Raw genomic sequence first — 20640 nt, forward strand, 5'->3', positions numbered from 1 at the left:
TTAGAAAATAAATAATTCTGATCATAATTGCCACATTTCCAAGGTTTTTCACCATCAGCTAGGATGAAGCAAACAGTTGATTCTCCCCCCCCCCCCATAGTTTAATCGAGTCTTAGGAATATAAAGATTCTGGAACTTTTTGTTAATATTTTTTAAAATGTAGGTTGGATAACATACTAAAAATACTACTTTATTGTACTTATAACAATTCTAAGACGCAGTGTTGAATAGTGAGTTTAGAGTTGCACTTGGAACCACAAACACCTGAATTCAAGTTCTGCTTCTAAACAGATACTACTTGACCTGGGCTAAGTTACAACCTTTCAGGATGTCAGATAACACTGTAAGGCTAAAAGTTTGCAGAGAAGGTGCAAACTTGTATTTATGAAGAGGTCATCACAGAGCTTTTTATAATAGTCATAGATCTTATTACATATATGTATATATATATGTATATACATATATATATATATACACACACACATAATGCAGTTGAATAGATAATTAACATCTTATTTTGTTTTTTGAAAAAAAAGAAACCATAGCCCTTTTTGGGAAAAAAAAAAGTATATCTATGCCTAGGTACATATTAAGTTCTTCGTTCTGAAAGGGATATTATATCTTTTGTCCTAGAAAGAACATTTTGCTACTTTGGGGGCTACTAAATATGGAGAACATTTGTCTATGAGCCCAAAATGAGCTGAAATGATTGACTAATAATAAATGAGAAGGATTCTATTGAAATATAGCAGTTTGATAAGCAGAATCTCATTTTGAAATTAATTTTCTAAGTCTTGGATGTGAAAATTTAGGGGGCATAAATTTTATAATGAATCCTTTCTATTTGATTGCATGATTGTATACTTTTACTATTTTTTTCTGGGGCAGTGAGGGTTAAATGACTTGCCCAGGGTCACACAGCTAGTAAGTGTCAAGTGTCTGAGGCTGGATTTGAACTCAGGTCCTCTTGAATCCAGGGCTGGTGCTTTATCCACTGTGTCACCTAGCTGCCCTTCCTTTTGAGTTTTTAAAAAATACACTTTCTTAATGATCACCTTCCAACATCCCAAATCTTCCAATGAGGAGCTATAGAAATCATTTCATGGGAGAAGAATGCATTTCCACACTTGCAGGTCTAAAATCAGAGAATATACATTTGCAAAAAACCAAAAAACCCCTTAAAAACAATTACATTTTAAAACTTCCAATCATTTTTCAGTGAGCCATATTCATACTTCATCTGTAACTCTTACACATCCTATCTGCTGCCCTAGAGTAGAAATTAGCTTCAATGAAAAAACTTCTGGATAAATTTTAGTAGAACATTCAACTCAGAGGGTAATCTTTTGGTGTCATTTTTTTTTTGGTGGAGCAATGAGTGATTTGCCCAGGGTCACATAGCTAGTAAGTATCAAGTGTCTGAGGCCGGATTTGAACTCAGGTCCTCCTGAATCCAGGGCCAATGTTTTATCCACTGTGCCATGTAGCTGCCCCCCCCTACCCCCACCTAGTTGCCCCCTGGTGCCACATTTTTAAAAAGTTGTTTATGTGTGGAGATGGCAGGACATATTTCAACCCCTTTTAATATTGTGGTTGTAAAATCTAGCTTGCCACATAATACTTTAGTCTCCTTGTTATTACAAAAACAAAGAACATGCAATTAGAAATTATCTATTTCTATTCAGAGACTTAGATACTTACCTTTTTTTCATTCCTTTCTTTTAGGTTTTTTTTTTAACTCTCCCCAGCACAAGACCATAAGCAGGTGAGTGTTTGATACTCAGGGTCTATTTGGTGGAAAGTAAGGATAGCCTAAGTCATGCCCTTCCTGTCCCACCCTCCATCTGTGGGTGTCTGTCATTTGGGCAAAGTGAATGGCACTATATTTTCTTAACCTAATATGAACTAGCACATTTCAGAATTTGTTTGGATTGTATTGTGTGACATCCCCTTCTCTATCTGCCAAGCACAAGAGATGAAGGGGGGGCAGGTCTAGGTTTTTTAGGATGGGTCTAATGCTTTCAGCTGTTATCACACTTTGCTGATTATAATCACAGGTTTTTTTATGGTTTCTTTTCCAGCTGCTCTGAAAATTCACCATGATGTCCTTTAAGTTTATTTTTAATGTCTTATAATTCAGAGATCTAAGTAAGAAAAGCCTGTAACAGAAATCCATGCTCCCTCCTCCCTTCCCTTTTTTTCTCAGGCAGAAACATGGACTTTGGATTTGATGGAATATTTCAGAGTCCTCTGTGAAGGACTGTGGTAATATTAAAGGAAAGTCTGATTGAGGGCCAACTCTACTGTGGATTCTACTGATATTTGAAGAGGTAGAGAGAGGAAACTTTTGCAAAGATGTAAAGATTTATTTAAAAATGTATTTTTAAAAGATGGGTTGAAAAAAAAAAGATGGGTCGAGTTTCCCTTCTGAGCAATTATGAATAAGGATCTGAATTGCCCCTTTTAGAGCATTGTTGGTACACCAGGGAAGAGGCTAGGTAAACAAAGTTATATAGCAGAAAGGCCGCTGAATTTGGATTCACTGCATTTACCTTCAGATTTAGGCTTTACCACTACCATTTGTGTGACCCTGAATCAGGAAAATTCAGAAAGATTGAGGTTCAAATATGATCTCTGACACTTACTAGCTGTGTGACCTGCAGCAAATCACTCACTTCCCTGGGCCTCAGTTTTCTCATCTATAAAATGAAGTTGTTCGACTAGGTTACCTTTAAGGTCCCTTCCAACTCTTGACTTATATTCCCATTTTGGGATTTTGAGATGTCCCCCCCAAAAAGGGCAGGTTTTAAAGTATCTTTGCTTTCTTTTTTTAAATTTTATTTTTAATTTATGGAATAAAAGATGCATTTCCATAACATAGTACAATAAAAAGATTATTATACATGAAACTGAAAATCTACTATGCACAACTTGCTATTTCTTTCAAATGTGTAACAAAATTATCATGTAAATTTCTTTTTTTTCTTCCCTTCCACCCCTGCCATTAGATGCAAATAGGCATGTACATGTAAAATTATTCTATAAATACTTCTAATTATCAGTTCTTTCTCTGGATACAGATAGCATCTTTCTTCGCATGTCCTTTATAGTTAATTTGGGTTTTTGTAATAGACAAAATAACTTATTTGGTCAAAGTCATTCTTAAAACAATATTGCTGTTACTGTATACAATGTTCTCTTGGTTCTGCTCATTTCGCTCTTCATCATTTTGGGCAAGTCTTTCCTTGTTTTTCTAAAATCACTGAGATCATCATTGCTTATAGTACAGTAGTATTCCATCACAATCATATACCACAACTTTCTTAACTAAGGCTCTCCTAAACATAGCTCATTTATTTGTTTCAGTGCTAATAGTAAATAGATCTGTATGCTGGAGGGTAATACTTTCACACCAAGAAAAAAACCAAACCCAGAGGGGAAGTTACACTGCCCTACATCCCTGCCCTCTCTGAAAATGTCTTGGCCTCCATCTTAAAATCAGCTTGTTCCAGGAAAATCCTAAGGTATCAGTTTTCTCTCTTCTCACCCATCAGGCTAATCCTCAGAGGAGATGGAGTCAAGAAGTGACTGGCCTCCAGTTCCGGGCTGCTTTCAACCTCTCCCCCTCCTAAGCAGTGGTGATTTTCAGAAGGTTTCCAGTCCTCTAAAAGCCTACACAAACAGGTTCTGTAAATCAAGAGGACCCCCAGCTCCTGATTTCAGGAAGGTGTAGTTTTACTGTCTGCTGTCACCACAGCTGTCAGCAGGATGCCTTCGCGGCTCTAATTGTCACCTGGGATCATTCTGTAACTAATTGTTTAGATCTGCTAATCTGGATCCATCATCTGTGAAAGGGCTGCTACCTCTCTCATCCTACAGTTTAGGTAAAACAGCCATCGAGGGGCCAGGCTAGACTTTATTCCATCTCCTTCCCAATCTCTATTCTCTACTCAATCTCTCTTGAATACTTTTTTTTCCTTTGCCTTATTCTTGCTTTCTTTGCTTTTTCTTCATGCTCATAATTTATCATTCTCTGAATTACCTTTATCTATTCGGTTCCCTAATAAAAACACTCTGACATATTCCTATAATCTGTAGTATTTTAAGGCTTACAAAGGATTTTCCTCCATAACAGCCCCATATGACAGATAGTGTAAGTATTATCATTTCCTTTTTACAGATGAAGAAGCTGGGGCTCAGAGATATTAAATGATTTATCAAGGTCAATTTGGAGGCAGATTTCAAACCAGGTCTCCCAAGGCCAAGTCTGAGGCTTTTTCTACTACACCATGATTGCTTTTAAAGGTACAGTCATTCTCTGGTTCTTCTTCTTCTTCTTCTTCTTCTTCTTCTTCTTCTTCTTCTGACAATTGGGGTTAAGTGGCTTTCCCAGGGTTACACAGCTAGTAAGTGTCAAGTGTCTGAGGCCAGATTTGAACTCAGGTCCTCCTGAATCCAGGGCCGGTGCTTTATCCACTGGGCCACCTAGCTGCCTGCTCTGGTTATCTGGCCAGTGAAATCAGTAACCTACCAGCTGGGGAACATGTGACCAAAAGTCTGTCTACAAATAGATAGGATAGACAGAGGAGAATGATTGCCAGCTGAAGACTGGATAAGGCAGAAGTTGGGGAGTCCCTGGCCTGTCCTATGTTTCTGATCCAGGTAAAAGCTAATCAGCAAGTCATTACATTTCAGTGTTGTAAGGGGCTAAAATTCTAGCTATACCATCTAAAATTTAATGAGTGGTCACCAGTAAATTATAAGCATTAGCAAGAGTATTTAAGTGTTTAAGTATTTTTTGGCCTTTTTTTTTTGGTGGGGCAATGGGGGTTAAGTGACTTGCCCAGGGTCACACAGCTAGTGTCAAGTGTCTGAGTCTGGATTTGAACTCAGGTCCTCCTGAATCCAGGGCCAGTGCTTTATCCACTGCACCACCTAGCTGCCCCCTGTTTTAGTATTTATTAAAGAGCATTAGGATTAGAGAGAAAGGTAAAAATCTATTTCTAAGAGACTCTATCATCCGACCCACCATGGCAGGGTCAGGAACCAAAAAAGGCAGAACCCCTCCACCAGCATCCGCTTCCTACTTCGTGTCCTCCTAGAAAATGGGAGGCTCCTCAAGTTGATTGGCTGGTAGCCTTGATAGACAGTACCCGCGAGCAAACGTCACTTCCTGATACCAAGGACCTTGACTACATGGCTTGCCCTCAGAGGCCTTCTCCTCTTGATGGAGCTTTTCTACAGTAAGTCTCCAGCAGGTGGCATCATTCCAATCGTTACAGTATCCATATTGATATGCCAAACAGCTTAATTAAGAGCTAAAGGATCATCATAGATGTTTTTCTTTTAATAAGAGGATAGAAAAAACTTAGGGTATGACATTTCACATTGATAAGTTTTTATTTTAAGAAAATACACTGTTATAAAAAGTGAACTATTTATACACTTATAAGCTAAGATAGGTGGTACAGTAGATAGAGTCAGGAGGACCCAAGTTCAAATTTGACCTCAGACACTTACTAGCTGTATGACCCTGGGCAAGTCACTTAACCCTGATTGCCTCAGTTTCCTCATCTGTAAAATGTGCTAGAGAAGGAAATGGCAAACTGCTCTAGTATCTTTGCCAATAAAATCCCAAAATAGGGTTACAGAGAGTTTTATACAACTGAAACATCTCAATGATGACGAATTCCCCAAACAACTCTGATTCAATTCCATTTCTCAAGTCAATTGATACATTAAGAGGCAAGCTGGCATAATATACTCTGTTAAGGATTATAAGTAACAAGAAGTAGGAGGTACAGTGAATTACTTGTATATCACACACATTTTACAAATATCCATAGTCTGACTCATAAATAGCTAAGTGGTACAAAATTATGCTTGTCAGCATTTTAAATCACAGGATGGAAACATTCCGGAGCAGATATGGAGCTCAGTCTCCATCCAATACAAATTCTACATGAACAAGAATCCCCTTGATGACATGTATTGTATAAGTTGTCATTTATAAGCCTTAGAAATCACTACCTCCACAGGGGCTAAGCAGAACTTTCTCCACATAAAAGCCTTTCAAGTACTTGTTTGCTATCATGTTCTCTTAGAAGAAAAGGAGTAATTTCTTCTAAACATCCCCAGTTCCTTCAACTCATCCTTGCTTAACATGAGGAGCAGCTAAGTGGCCCTGAAGTTGGGAAGATATGAGTTCAAATCTCAATTCAAGTACTTACTAGCTGGGCAAATCACTTAACCCCAATTGCCTTAAACATCTAAGGCCATCTCCAGTCATCCTGATACGTATCTTGCCACTGGACCCAGATGGCTCTGGAGGAAAGAATGAGGTTGGTGACCCTGCACAGCTCTCTCTCACTTAAATCCAATTCACTGCAAGTCATGACATCACCCCAAAGTCATGGTCCTCTTTGAGAATGAAGGATAAACAACAATGTGACATAAAGTCAAGATCCTTCTCCATTCTGTTTGCACTCCCCTGGAAATTCTTCAGTTTATCCATGTCATTTGTAAATTGTGATGTCCTGAACTATTTTCCAGATGATGTCTGACCAGGCCAGAGGACAACCAAAAACATTTCCTTATTCCTGGACATGGGGCTGTCTAAGAGTCAGTGTGTCATTTCACTCAGATTCCTGTTGAAAACAACTCTCCAAAGGTTGCTCCCTCTACATAGCTTTCTACAGTGATCACACTTACCTTTATTGAGTTACAATATGATAACCTAAGAAGCAGTCACTAAATGGGCTTCAAATGAAAAGCAGGATGGTCATCCAGCCAAAGGGCATCTAACAACTGGGTCAGGCACTGTACTATGATTATCTGGGAATACAAAGACAAAAGTGAAGCAGTATCTATTCTCAAGGAGCTCACAATCTCTTGGGAGAAGAGATGGAGGGATGATACAGGCAAACAGATTATACTACATGTAAACTAAAATGTACATACATATTTTTAGAGAAATTGATACGGAATTAATAGGTATGGGCATGAGGAAAGTCTTCCTGTAGAAGGTGGCACCTGAATTGAGTACCGAAGGAAGCCAGGGATTGTAAGAGGTAGAAATGAGGAAGGAGTGCATACTAGGAATGGGGGGGTGGACTATACAAAGACATGAAATCTGGAAGGGGAATGCTGAGTTTAGTGATGAATAAATAGGATGGTTTGGCTGGAGCATAGAGTGTATGAACTGAAATAATGAAAATAAACCTAGCAATGGAGGCTTCTCCTATAAGCAATAGGGAGATACTTAAAGGTTGTGGAGGACAGTGTCATAATTAGATGTGCTTTAGGAAGGTTATTTTTTTTCCATTCAGGTTGATGATATATTAAAGAGGTGAAAGTCTAGAAGGCAGGGCACCTGAATAGGAGGCTGTTACAATAATTCAAACCAGAGATAATGAAGTTCTGAAGTAGAGTGGTAGCTGTGTGAGTAGAGAGAATAGGACAGATCTAAGTTACAGTATGTTATGGAGGTAAAATAAGCAAGTCTTGGTGACCAATAAAAAGAGCATGGTGAGTCAAGGATGACTCTGAACTTATAAACCTGGATGACTAGAAGGATAATGGTGCCCTCAAAAGAAATAAACCATCACCACCTTTTATTCATCTTCATTTCCATCACACACATATATGCTTTCATATATTTTATATTGAATATACATATAGGGAATCCTCAAAGTCTTAGTGTAGTTTTAAGTTAGTAAAACCTAAAACTATTAAAACTTTAAAATGCACTAAGACTTTGGGAACATGCTGTGTATGTATATACATACATATATGCACATACGTATGTATACATATGTTTTATATGTGTTGTTTCCAATATTACAATATAAGCTTCTTGTAAGGACTATTACATTCTTTGTACTTGTTTCCCCATTGTCTAGTACAGTGCTTAGCACATAGCAGGCAGTTAATAAATATTCATTTATATATATATGCATATGTATGTATGTATGTACTTATGTGTATGTTCTGCAAAACATACACATTTGGTTCAGACTTGTGATTTCATCATATGAGAAATGCCACTTGGTGTGCATCTCTTTACTGACATACACCAGGAAATCACCTATAATATATAGTTTTAGAGATTTTCCTGGAACATTGAGAGGTGAAATGAGTTGTACAAGGTCACGTGGCTTTTTGTGTCAGAAGGCTTGAACTCAGGCCTTGTTGACTCTGAAGTCAGCTATCTTTAAGCCACACTGGGCTTTCTCTCATCACTTCATTTACATACAAACATAAGTACCTACATAATTGCATGTATTCATGCCTATGCACATATACACACATGCATATATGCATGTATTCATGTATATGCATGTGTGTATATGTATATGTTCTTTCCCCATCCTAATCCTAAACCTGAAGTTAAACATTTACCAGTTTGCCACTAATTTGGCCACAATCCTTTGCTGTTCTTGTTAGTGGAAGGTATTCACATATTAGTATAATTGCTTGAGTGTCAGGAATTAGCTCCAAACCAGTCTTTACTTTCTCTGTGGAGTTGATGGGAGAAAAAGAAAAAAATATATATCTACTCTATAAAGAATACCTTATTCTTATTTGTCCTTCCTTCTTGAAGAGGACCATGACATTGGGAGGTGATATCATGACTTAAAGTAAATAGGATTTAAGTGAGGCAGGGCTGTGCAAAGTCACCACCCTCAGCGTCCTCCAGAGCCATCTGGGTCCAGTGGCAAGATATACATCAGGAGGACTGGAGATGGACCCGGATGTTTGAGGCAATTGGGTTAAGTGACTTGCCCAGGGTCACACAGCTAGTAGTATCAAATGTCTGAGGCTGCATTTGAACTAGGGTCCTCCTGGCTCCAGTGCCTCAGACATTTAACACTATGAGCTATGTGACCTTGGGCAAGTCATTTAACCCATTCAAGTCACCTAGCTGCTCTTTTCCATTCCCCTTTCCAGGAGATATGAAACAACAAGTAAATTGTTAGCACATTGCTTTGGGGCAGAGTCACTTGAAAATAAGATTTAGAGATGAAAGCTATCATGAACAACAATCTGGTTTAAATCCCTCATTTTACATTGAAGTTGAAGAAACTGATACTCACAAAAGGGATTTGACTTGTCCAAGGTCACATAGTTAGTAAGTAGGAAATTCATCATTTAAATGCAGTTCTTGAAACTCTAAATCAAGTACTCTTTCCAATAAACCCTCTAACCCAGGGGTCCTTAATCTAGGGTCCTAAATGGGAAAAAAGTTTATTTTCACTAAAGTCTAACTGAAATTTAACCTCTTTCTCAATTATGAATGTAGGCAACAAATATTCTGAGAAGAGGTCCATATGTTTCACAACTGCCAAAAGAATCCATGATACACACACATGGTTAAGAACCCCTACTCTAACCTCTTTGTTAAGGCTGCCCAACACCCTCACATTCTGGACTTGCATATTGAAACAAGCCCTGGGAAAAAAGAAATACTTTCTCTCTTCCATGCAAACATAAGTTAGTAGCCTTTAATTCCCTGCATTTGTAGGGAGGATTTTAACATTTACAGATGCATTCACACCTATAATCTTGTTTTATTTTTATAACACTCTATGAGGTAGTTATTATTATCATTCTTTTATGTTGGCAAAATTGAGGCCCCAAGTTTGGTAGGCAACTTACTCAAATTCACAGAATAAGCTAGTGGTAGAACAGGGATTCGACCTGAAATCTCATGGTACACTCTACCCTACACCACTATGCCCTCTAACCCAGTTTTTATTGAGTGTGTACCCTGGGAAGAGTGTATTACTGCTGATAGGAACCAGGGTAGGGGTTCCAAAAATGTTTAAATAGAAGATATAGTCCCTACCTTTAAAGACTTTATCATCCAGTTAGCAGTTTACAGCTGGAACACTGTTCATCTAAAATTTGAGGGGACAGACCCTCACTGGCTGCCTCCGTAAATGGACATTAGATTCTTTAAAAAAAAAAAACTTTTATTTATGTCTTTTTTTTACATCACTGTAATTTTCCCCAATATCCCTGTTTTTCCTCCTCCCACAGAGACATTCTATGAAATAGTTTTTTAAAAAAGAGGGGAAAAAGTACCACAATTGTTCAATATGTTGAAAAAGTCCAAAAACATGTGCAATGTACAGTATCTGTGGACTTTCCTCATCCATGAAGGAGTAGGTTGGGAGAGCTCTCATATCACTTCTTTGGAGTCACTTTTGATCTTTATAATTTTGCAACCTTAACTCTGTGTGTGTGTGTGAGTGTGTTCTCTCCATTCCCATTGTTGAAGTTATCATGTATATTGTTTTCTTGGCTCTGCCTATTTTACTCTGCATCAGATCATGCAGATCCTCTCATGCTTCTCTGTATTCATCACATATATAATTTCTAATCCATGACACTATTTGTTTAGGCATTCCCCAATCAATGACCACTTAACTATGTTTCCAATTCTTTGCTATTACAAAAAGTGCTGCTATAAATACTTTGGAGTATATGATAACTTTTTCCTTATGGATAGTTTCCCTGAGCCATAAGCCCCATAATGGAATCTCTGGGTCAGAGGCTATAGGCATTACAGTGACTTTATTTGCGTGGTTCCAAATTGCTTCCTAAAATGATTGTAGGAACTCACAATTGTGCCAACAATTCATTAGTGTGCCTACCATTCCACAACTCCTCTGACATTGACTATTGCCATTTTGGGGGGGGTCATCTTTGCCAATTTGCAGGGTGAGAGGTAAAACCTCAGGGTTGCTTTGATTTGAATTTCTCTTATTATTAGTTATTTGGAGCATCCTTTCATGTGGTTGCCGGCATTAGATTCTTATATGAGACATGAGTCAAAAGAATATCATATTATAAGTAATTATTCATCTGAGAAAGTTATTACTTGACCATGACTTGCAATAAATTTTTAAGATCTAATGTTTTGCAGTTAAAATTATTGGAAAACCATGTAGATACTGAGACTTGTAAAAATGTATTAGTCATCTATCATTTTGAAAGCTAAATGATATTCATATTACTTTAACATCAACATTTTCCCCAGGAAATAAAACTTGGTATATTAGAAATAAAGATGCTTTCTTACTTGTTCTGGAAAGTAAAAATGCCTTGAAATTTTTGTGAATGAATCTTAGCATATTAAGAATGAAAGCAAATCATAAAATGCATAAATAAATTAATAGTCTAGCAGGTTATTAGGAGTAGTAGCCTGCTATAAAGAATGCTATTCAATAAAAGCTATGTTAATTTTACTTAAAACACTAAAAAAGAAAACTATTGAGAACTTTTAATATCATAAATTAGAATAGATATGTACATGTAGTTGAGATCATGTTTTATATAGAGCAAATCTGAAAAAAGCACTTCCAGGGAACACAATTTTTATGAAAAAAACAACAACCCTCACCTTTGAGTTAATTAGCCCTATGTTCCTTCTTTCATTAAATACTCCCCACTGGCATTACAATTCCCAGGCATTTTGGGAAGATTCCCAATGGCTTCTTTTTTGGCCCCATTTATGGCTGCCAAAAGTTTGCACATTTCTTTTTTTACCGTCAATATGCTTCCCATGCGAGCCACCAGACATCCTCTTCTGGCAGCCATTGGTTCTTGCAATTTCTCTTTAAAGTTAAGTCCTACAAGCTGTTGGAAATAAATAATCATGCCTACTTCTTGGAACGGGACTGGCCATTCATTCAACAAATATTCAATTTCAGTTCCACCATTAATGGATTTTCTTTGTGAGCAAAAGGTAGCTTCCATGTGTCCTGCAACCTCAGCTGCATCCCAGCTGTGTTTATTAAACAGGGATTTCACATTGTCCGTCCTTTTGTTTTCTGTTTCATCATCTTCCCCATCTGGCATTTTTTCCACATCCTAGTGAATATATCCATATTTATACTGACAGTGCTTTTTTGATTTTTTTGCCCTGATGATAGCAGTTAAGATTCCTCAAAAATCTTACATTTCACCTCTCTTCCCCTGTTCACATTTCAAATATGTGAAATTGGGTGATTTGAAACAGTTGGAGTGGCTCCTCACTCAAAAATAAACCCTGCCGTCTTGTGATGATTTGGAATACTTGGCAGTCATTCTCCCTACCATTAAGAAGGCTCTGTAAAGGGAGGAGGGTTGTCAAGAATTTACATGCATCGAGGTACTGTCTTGAAGAACAAAGACAATTGTATTTTATTGCAGGAGGAATCAACTGGAATTTCACAGTCACTTATCTTGGCAGGCCTTAGCTTCCCTGCTTCCTCCAAATGCCAGGTGTGAGTTGAGGACTGGGAAGGAACAGAGTGGGCTCTCCATAGGTGCTCCTTGTGGTTGGCTGTCCTTCCAGTCAGCAACTCGGATAGAATGGGCTCTAGAGTCAGAGCACATTATGATTATCATTCTTTTAATGATGCTGAAATTGAGACGCCAAATTGGGTAGGTGACTTATTCAAAGTCACATCATAAGTTAGTGGTAGCCCAAGGATTAGAACTGAAACCTCTGGATTTCTGGCTTGGTACACTTTTGTTTATACCTCTCTGTACTCTCAAACCAGCCTTTCTGGAGTGCCTACCCTGGAAAGAGTACATTACTGCTAACAGAAGTGGGAAGAGAATAATTTTACTCCATGTATATATAACACAGTTGGGGGAATCTTCTGTAATACAAACCCAAGATCATACCCCAAAGAAGGTAAATTAAATCACATAAGGGCTTTATGAACAGAGGATATTTTTCTGATCTCAAAGTACCAGAAGGTTAATCTCAATGAGGAGAGGGGAAGAAAGGGAAAGAAGGAAAAGAAAGAGGGTTTTTTTTTTAACATTTTAACAAAGAAAAGACTTTGGGTCTTCTTTTGGCTAGGAAGTACAACAAGGCTTTACAAATGAGTCCCATGGAATTTCAAAGTGATAAACCAAAAAGATGTATTTTAGAATGAGATTGGTTGGAAAGTCATCAAGTAGGAAGGAGGGCTTTATGTGTTTCAGAAGCCATCCAGGCCAATCAAGTACAAAAGAAGCTAAAATGAATCATTCATATAATGTATAAAGCTTTGCACATTTGGTTGGAAAGTGATCTCCCTGAGGGCAGGGACTGTTTTACTATTGATTTTGTATTTCCAGTGCCTGGCATGGAGCCTGGCACAGAACAGTCACTTAATAGACTCGTGCTTCTTGATTAGTTGGATTACAGTTTTGCAAGATAGTTTTGCATCAGCTTTTTAAATTGCTGAACCAAATCCTAGTCACATTCATTCATGACTGTCCCTTTGTTGTTGTTAAGTTGTTTCAATTGTGTCTGATGCTTCGTGACCCCATCTGCGATTTTCTTGGCAAAGATACTGAAGTAGCCTGCCATTTCCATCTCCAGCTCATTTTAGAGAGGAGAAAACTAAGGCAAACAGAGTTAAGTGACTTGTCCAGGGTTACACAGCTAGTAAATGTCTGAAACCAGATTTGAACTCATGAATTTGAGTCTTCCTGATTCAAAGCTCAGTGCTTTATCCACTGCACCACCGAGCTGCCCCTGACTATCTCTTATACTGTCTCTTACACAAGCAATTATGGAGAATCTGTTATGTGTATGGCATTTAGGGATACACACACACACCTATGTTTCTGGAGACCAGATTTCTAGTATCTTCAAGAATCTAGCCTGGTACTGGCATTGAGCTTGGAAGTAAGAGAGAAAAAGGAGAGAGGAAAAGAGAAGAAACAAGACAAAAGATAAAGAAATAAACTTCTTTTTAGCAAGATCCAAAGATCATTCCTTATGCATTGTAATTGCTTAATAAGAAAAAGAGAAGTTCTCTAATTGGTTAGCTAGCAAAATAGCACATGAAGAGACAGTCCTGGTAATGAAAAGCACTGGCAAATGTTGGACAGTGACAACTTAGGCAGAAAGCAGGAGACATTTGGACAGCAGGGAAGAGAGCCAGCGACTGAGGCAGAAGATAGATGAGAGAATAATTCACTGTTTTGATATTCAGGAGATATGGGAGAGAGCTACCAATAATTTTGCATCCCCAAAGGATATCACTATGGAAAACATGATCAGTAGCCTCTTCTGGGGTTTTCTCATTCTGAAATTACCTCAGTCCTGTGTCTGACACAATCAACACTACTTCTCTATTCAAAGCTAACAGGTATAGCTCATTACAAATCACAACCAAGATTCTAAATAAAAGTTTTGAACCATCACACACACAAAAAGATTACATGATGTTCATTATACTCTATTTAAGAAGGCAGGGAAGCATATGTTTCATTTTGGGAAGATTTTTACACTCATTAGAACCAAAAAAGTTTTTTTTTAAATAAAAATGGTTTTGGAGTAAAAAGGATTTCTAATATATCTAACTGAAAAACGAATTAAGAACAACTAATCCCCCAGTGGAGCAGACTTGCTATGTCTTCAGAATTAATGAACGTGAAAGCATAAATTGTGGGCAATATAATTATATTTTTAACAGGGACCTTCTGGAGACACAAAACCTTTTTTGAGGCAGACAGGGTACAGTGGCAAGAGTAATGAATTTTATGTTAAAAAAAACTGGGATCAAATCTTGGATCTATTATTACCTATGTGACCTTGGCCAGTCAGTTAATTTTCCTTATATATAAAATGAGAGGATTGGACTACATTATCTCTGATATCCTTTCTAATGTTTTCATGATCCCATGAACCTAAAGGAAAAGCTCCTAAATTAGGAATTCAGCTACTGTCGTAGCAAAGCAAAGAGATATTTGAAGACATAGAAGTCTTTCAATGACCCTTGAATTATAGCACTAGGTAGCTAGCCTATTCTACCTGTGGATATGACTTCTCCCTGTTTCTACCTACAGATTGCTTGGAAGTCTCTGAATAACAATAACAACAATAGTGACAATAAGAACAACAAAGAATATTAACAGCTCTAAGCACTAATTATATAGTTCTAAGGTTTGCAAAACATTTTATATGCATTTGAGGCTCTAAAAAGTGGGTGCTATTATCATCCCCATTTGATAAGAGAACTGGGGCTGAGAGGATAAGACCAGGGTTACACTGTAAGCATATGAGCCTTTGAACTGCCTTCCTGACTCCAAGTCTAGCTCCCAATGGGCCACCCAAACTGAGAATCTACAATTCTATTTAATATCAGGCAAAATTTTTGAAGATCATAATCCAGTATCTTTGCTTTGTGTATTTGATATCTACTGATGTAGATAAGAAGTAGGTAAATATAATCCCAGTCAACTCCTAATATGAAAGAATGTTTCATCATATTTTGTTTAGGCAGTGGTTGTACTAGAGGGCCTTTAAGGTACAGGGTCCCACAGCTAATAAGTGTCTGTCTGAGGTTAGGGGCAGCTAGGTGGAGCAGTGGATAAAGCACCGGCCCTGGATTCAGGAGGACCTGAGTTCAAATCCAGCCTCAGACACTTGATACTTACTAGCTGTGTGACCCTGGACAAGTCACTTAACCCTCATTGCCCCCCCCACACACACCAAAAAAAAAAATCCAACTTCATTTTTTGGTGGGGCAATGAGGGTTAAGTGACTTGTCCAGGGTCACACAGCTAGTAAGTATCAAGTGTCTGAGGCTGCATTTGAATTCAGGTCCTCCTGAATCCAGGGCCAGTGCTTTACCCACTGCACTACCTAGCTGCCCCTGAGGTTGGATTTAAATTCAGATCTTCTTGAATTAAAACCTGACACTATCTAGTGTGCCATCCAACTACCCTTGGATTGGTGATAACTTGTGTTTATTATTATGGGAAATTCAATGTATTCAAAGTTCATTTTTCAAAAGACAGTAGATGGTAATGCTGTATTTATAAATTTTGTTAACATAAAAACTAAAGTCCATTAATAATAGCTCACATTTTTTGGTACTTTGTAGATTACAAAGTCCTTTCCTCTCAGTTATAAACATAAAATGTATCAATCAATAAATCTATTAGTATTAACTATCTACTATGTGCCAGAAACTATGCTAAGATACAAAAATAAGGAATGAAGTAACTCCTACTTTCAGTTTATATATAAGTATATAAAAACTAAACCTGGGGACAGCTACATGGCGCAGTGGATAAAGCACCGGCCCTGGATTCAGGAGGACCTGAGTTCAAATCCAGACACTTGGCACTTACTAGCTGTGTGACCCTGGGCAAATCATTTAATCCTCATTGCCCCCCCCCCAAAAAAAAGAATACACCTAACGAAATATAAAAGCAATTAATACAAGGTAAGTTGTGGGGAGTCATTGTCTGCACTTTACAGACTGGTGAAACTGATAAAATTTATAGATGCACCAATAAGTGCTAATGTATTGTGTTCTTCCCTTTGTGACTCCAGATGACGTCTCTTTCTTCCACTGGCTTGCAAGTGGGTGGAATCTCAGGATAGCTGCATGTCAGATAGCAACTAGGGAAGCATCCATCAGGGACATAACCTGTGCTAGCTGGCTAGGCTAAGGAGAGAAGGAAATGAACTCACTCACACCTTTATCAGCACGGACAATGAAACCCTCTTTTTCAAGATGCATATACAAAGTATCTCTTTCCTGATTCAGTTCAAATCCTCAACCCTGGGTAAAAAAAAAAAAAACCCAAATTCATCTACCAGGTTGATTCAGAGTAGATGCCAAATAGGCATGAGCAGCCAGATACAGGAGTACTGTCAAGAGAAGCTGCTTTGACAAGAAAGCTTGGGTTGATTGACATCCTTTTCCCATCTGTTGTGTCCTAGCATTGGCTGTTTTCTACCTGGAACACATATCTTTCTTACCTCTGCTTCTTAGAATTCCTAGTCTCCTCCAAATCTCAGTTCAAAGGTTCCTTGCATCATTAAGCCCTTCCAGCAGTGGACAGAGCACCAGCTGCAGTCAGAAGGACATGAGTTCAAAACCAGCCTCAGACACTTACTAGCTGTGTGACCCTTGGAAAATCACTCAACTCTGTTTCAGTTTCCTCATTGGTTAAATGAGCTGGAAAAGGAAATGGCTAAACCACACTGGTATCTTTGCCAAGAAAACCTCAAATGGAGTCATGGGGAGTAGAAAATGACTCAACAACAAAATTATTTTGTATGTACCTTAAAAGATATATATATATATATATATATAGATAGATATGTATATATATATAGATATGTATATATATATATATATATTTCCAAACTCATTGTGTATTTCTCTCTTCTTACATAGCAGGATCCAGTCAAACTGGCCTTCTCTCTGTACCTCAGACACTTCATTTCCCATTACTGCTCCTTTGCAGTAACTCTATCCCATACCTGGAGTGCCATCCCTCCTTACCTCTGCTTCATAAGACTCCCCTCAAATACTACCTTTTATATGAAGTTTTTTCTGATCCCCACAATTTCTTGTGTTTTCCTTCCCTAAATACCTTATATTTATTTTTATTTGTTCTGTATATTTTTGGATATACTTGTTCTGTTTTTTTTTCTTGATAGAATAGAAAATTCTTGAGAACAAAAATTATTCTTTTTTATTTTTGTATCTCCAGCAAACACCTAGCAGTATCTAGTACATGGTAAATGGTTAATGCATGCTTGTTAATTAATTGATTAGACTGGGGTGGGGTGGGAAAGCACACTGGGAGAATGGAGTTAAAAGCACCCAGTGCCAGTTAAACCTACTTGTTGCGTGGTGGGAGGTTAGTGGCTTCCTTTGATCTGTGTGGCTAACCAACCAAATGCTGTCTTTTCCCTCCCTGCTCCTAATTTTTGGCTTCCTGTTGTGTGTTGTCTTCCCCCATTAGATTGTAAGCTGCTTAAGGACAGAGACTTTCTTTCTTTTTTGTACTTCTGTCCCCAATATTTGGCATAGTGCCTGGCATATTGACTGACATTTCTATAGGCAGCTAGGTAGCACAGTGGACAGAGTGCCAGATCTGGAGTCAGGAAGACTCATCTTCCTGAATTGAAATATGGCCTGAGACACTTACTAGCTATGTGATCCTGGGCAAGTTACTTCATCCTGTTTGCCTCAGTTTCTGCATCTGTAAAATGAGCTAGAGAATGAAATGGCAAGCCACTCCTTTATCTTTGTGAAGAAAACCCTCAATAGGGTCACAAAGAGTTGGACATGACTGACACCAGTGAGCAACAACCACTGAATAACAATTATCTATCTATAATACAGAATGAATATCATCAAATTATTGTTAAATTCAAGCCAACAAAGATTATTTAAACATCTTCTACAGGTAAAACTGCGCTCAAGGTTACGAGGTACATAAAATTAAGATAAGGCTTAGCCCCTGTTCTCTGGGAGCTAGTATTATAGAAAATGATATGACATTCACAAATAGTTGCAACACACTTACAAACATAGGCTAAATGCTTCTAAGAAGTGGCAGTGCAAAATAGTGGTTAGAGTGGTAGGCATAGAACTAGGTTGAAATCCCACTTCTGAGTCTTACTAGCTGTGTGACCCTTAACCTTTATGTGTGTCTCAGGATACTTCCTAGAACTCATTCACTAATTCAGTCAAGCTGTGATTAGCATTGGTGGAAGGTGTTTCCATGCTGGGAATTCCTTGCAAAAGCATGGTTTCTTTGTGGATTCTTTTTAGTGGAAAAGACATGATATATAGGGAACAAAAAAGTTTGTTTTTACCAGTAGAGGTAGATTAAGAAAGGTTTCATGAAACAAATAGCATTTTAATTGGGCTTTAAAACCCAGGCAGAAATTGCATAGGCGAAATGGAGGAGAGGGAGAACATTTTAGGCATAAGGAACAGCATTAACAAAGGCATGGAGGTGAGAAGACAGCAATGTATTATGAACAGAGCATAGACTGAGGACAGAGGGTATGTGGGATACCACTGGAAAAATAAGGGGCAGGAGATCAGAGCAGGCTTGGATGTTTAGCTAAAATGTTTGAGCTTTTCTCTTCTGAAGAGAAGATTCTTTTTTTTTTTTTTGAGATATTTTATTTTTTCCGTTACATGTAAAGATAGTTCTCAACTTTTGTTTATACATGCTTTACAATTTCAGATTTTTCTCCCTCCCTCCCCTCCCTCCCCCCTCCCCTAGACAGCAGGTAATCTGATATAGGTTATATCTATATATCTCTATACATATACATATATATATATATACACACACACATATATATATACACATAATAACATTAATCCTATTTCTGCATTAATCCTGTTACAAGAGAAAGAATCAGAGCAGTGATGCAAAACCTCAAAATAGAAAAAAAAAAAAAACAACAGCACCCAAAACAAAAGAAATAATATGGTTCAATCAGCATCTATACTCCACAGTTCTTTCTTTCTTTTTTCTTTCTTGGATTTGGAGATCCTCTTCTATCATGAGTTCCCTGGAACTCTTCTGTGCCATTGCATTGGTGAGAAGAATATAGTCCATCACAGTAGGTCAACACTCAATGTTGATGATACTGTGTACAATGTTCTTCTGGTTCTGCTCATCTCACTCATCATCAGCTCACATAAGACCCTCCAGGTTTCTCTGAACTCTTCCTGCTCATCATTTCTTACAGCACAATAGTATTCCATTGTATTCATATACCACAACTTGTCCAGCCATTCCCCAATTGATGGGCACCCCCTCAACTACCAATTCCTTGCTACCACGTAAAGAGCAGCTATAAATATTTTTGTACATGTGGGTCCCTTTCCCCCTTCCATGATTTCTTTGGGCAAAAGACCTAAAAGTGGGATTGCTGGGTCAAAGGGTATGCACAGCTTTATCGCCCTTTGGGCATAATTCCAAATTGCTCTCCAGAATGGTTGGATCAGCTCACAGCTCCACCAACAATGCATTAGTGTTCCAATTTTCCCACAGCCTCTCCAACATTTATTATCTTCCTTTTTTGTCATTTTAGCCACTCTGATAGGTGTCAGGTGGTACCTCAGAGTTGTTTTAATTTGCATCTCTCTAATCATTAGAGATTTAGAGCATTTTTTCATATGGGAATAGATAGCTTTGGTTTCTTCATCAGAAAACTGCCTGTTCATATCCTTTGACCATTTCTCAATTGGGGAATGACTTGGATTCTTATAAATTTGATTTAATTCCCTATATATTTTAGAGATGAGGCCTTTATCAGAAGCACTGGCCTCAAAAATTGTTTCCCAACTTTCTGCCTCCCTTCCAATTTTGGATGCATTGCTTCTGTTTGTACAAAAAATTTTTAATTTAATATAATCAAAATCATCCACTTTGCATTTTATAATATACTCTATCTCATGTTTGGTCAAAAACTGTTCTCCTTTCCAAAGATCTGATAGGTACACTATTCCTTTCTCTCCTAATTTACCTATGGTATCACCTCTTATGTCTAAATCATGTATCCATTTTGACCTTATTTTAGTATAAGGTGTCAGATGTTGGTCTAAGCCTAATTTCTGCCATACTATCTTCCAGTTTTCCCAGCAGTTTTTGTCAAATACTGAGTTCCTATCCCAGAAGCTGGAGTCTTTGGGTTTATCAAACACTACATTACTAGTGTCATTTACTACTGCATTTCCTGAGCCTAGCCTATTCCATTGATCTACCACTCTATTTTTTAGCCAGTACCAGATAGTTTTGATGACTGCCGATTTATAGTAAAGCTCCAGGTTTGGTACCGCTAACCCACCTTCCTGTGAATTTTTTTTCATT

This window comes from Dromiciops gliroides, chromosome 4, assembly GCF_019393635.1.
Source record: "Dromiciops gliroides isolate mDroGli1 chromosome 4, mDroGli1.pri, whole genome shotgun sequence".
Taxonomy (NCBI): domain Eukaryota; kingdom Metazoa; phylum Chordata; class Mammalia; order Microbiotheria; family Microbiotheriidae; genus Dromiciops; species Dromiciops gliroides.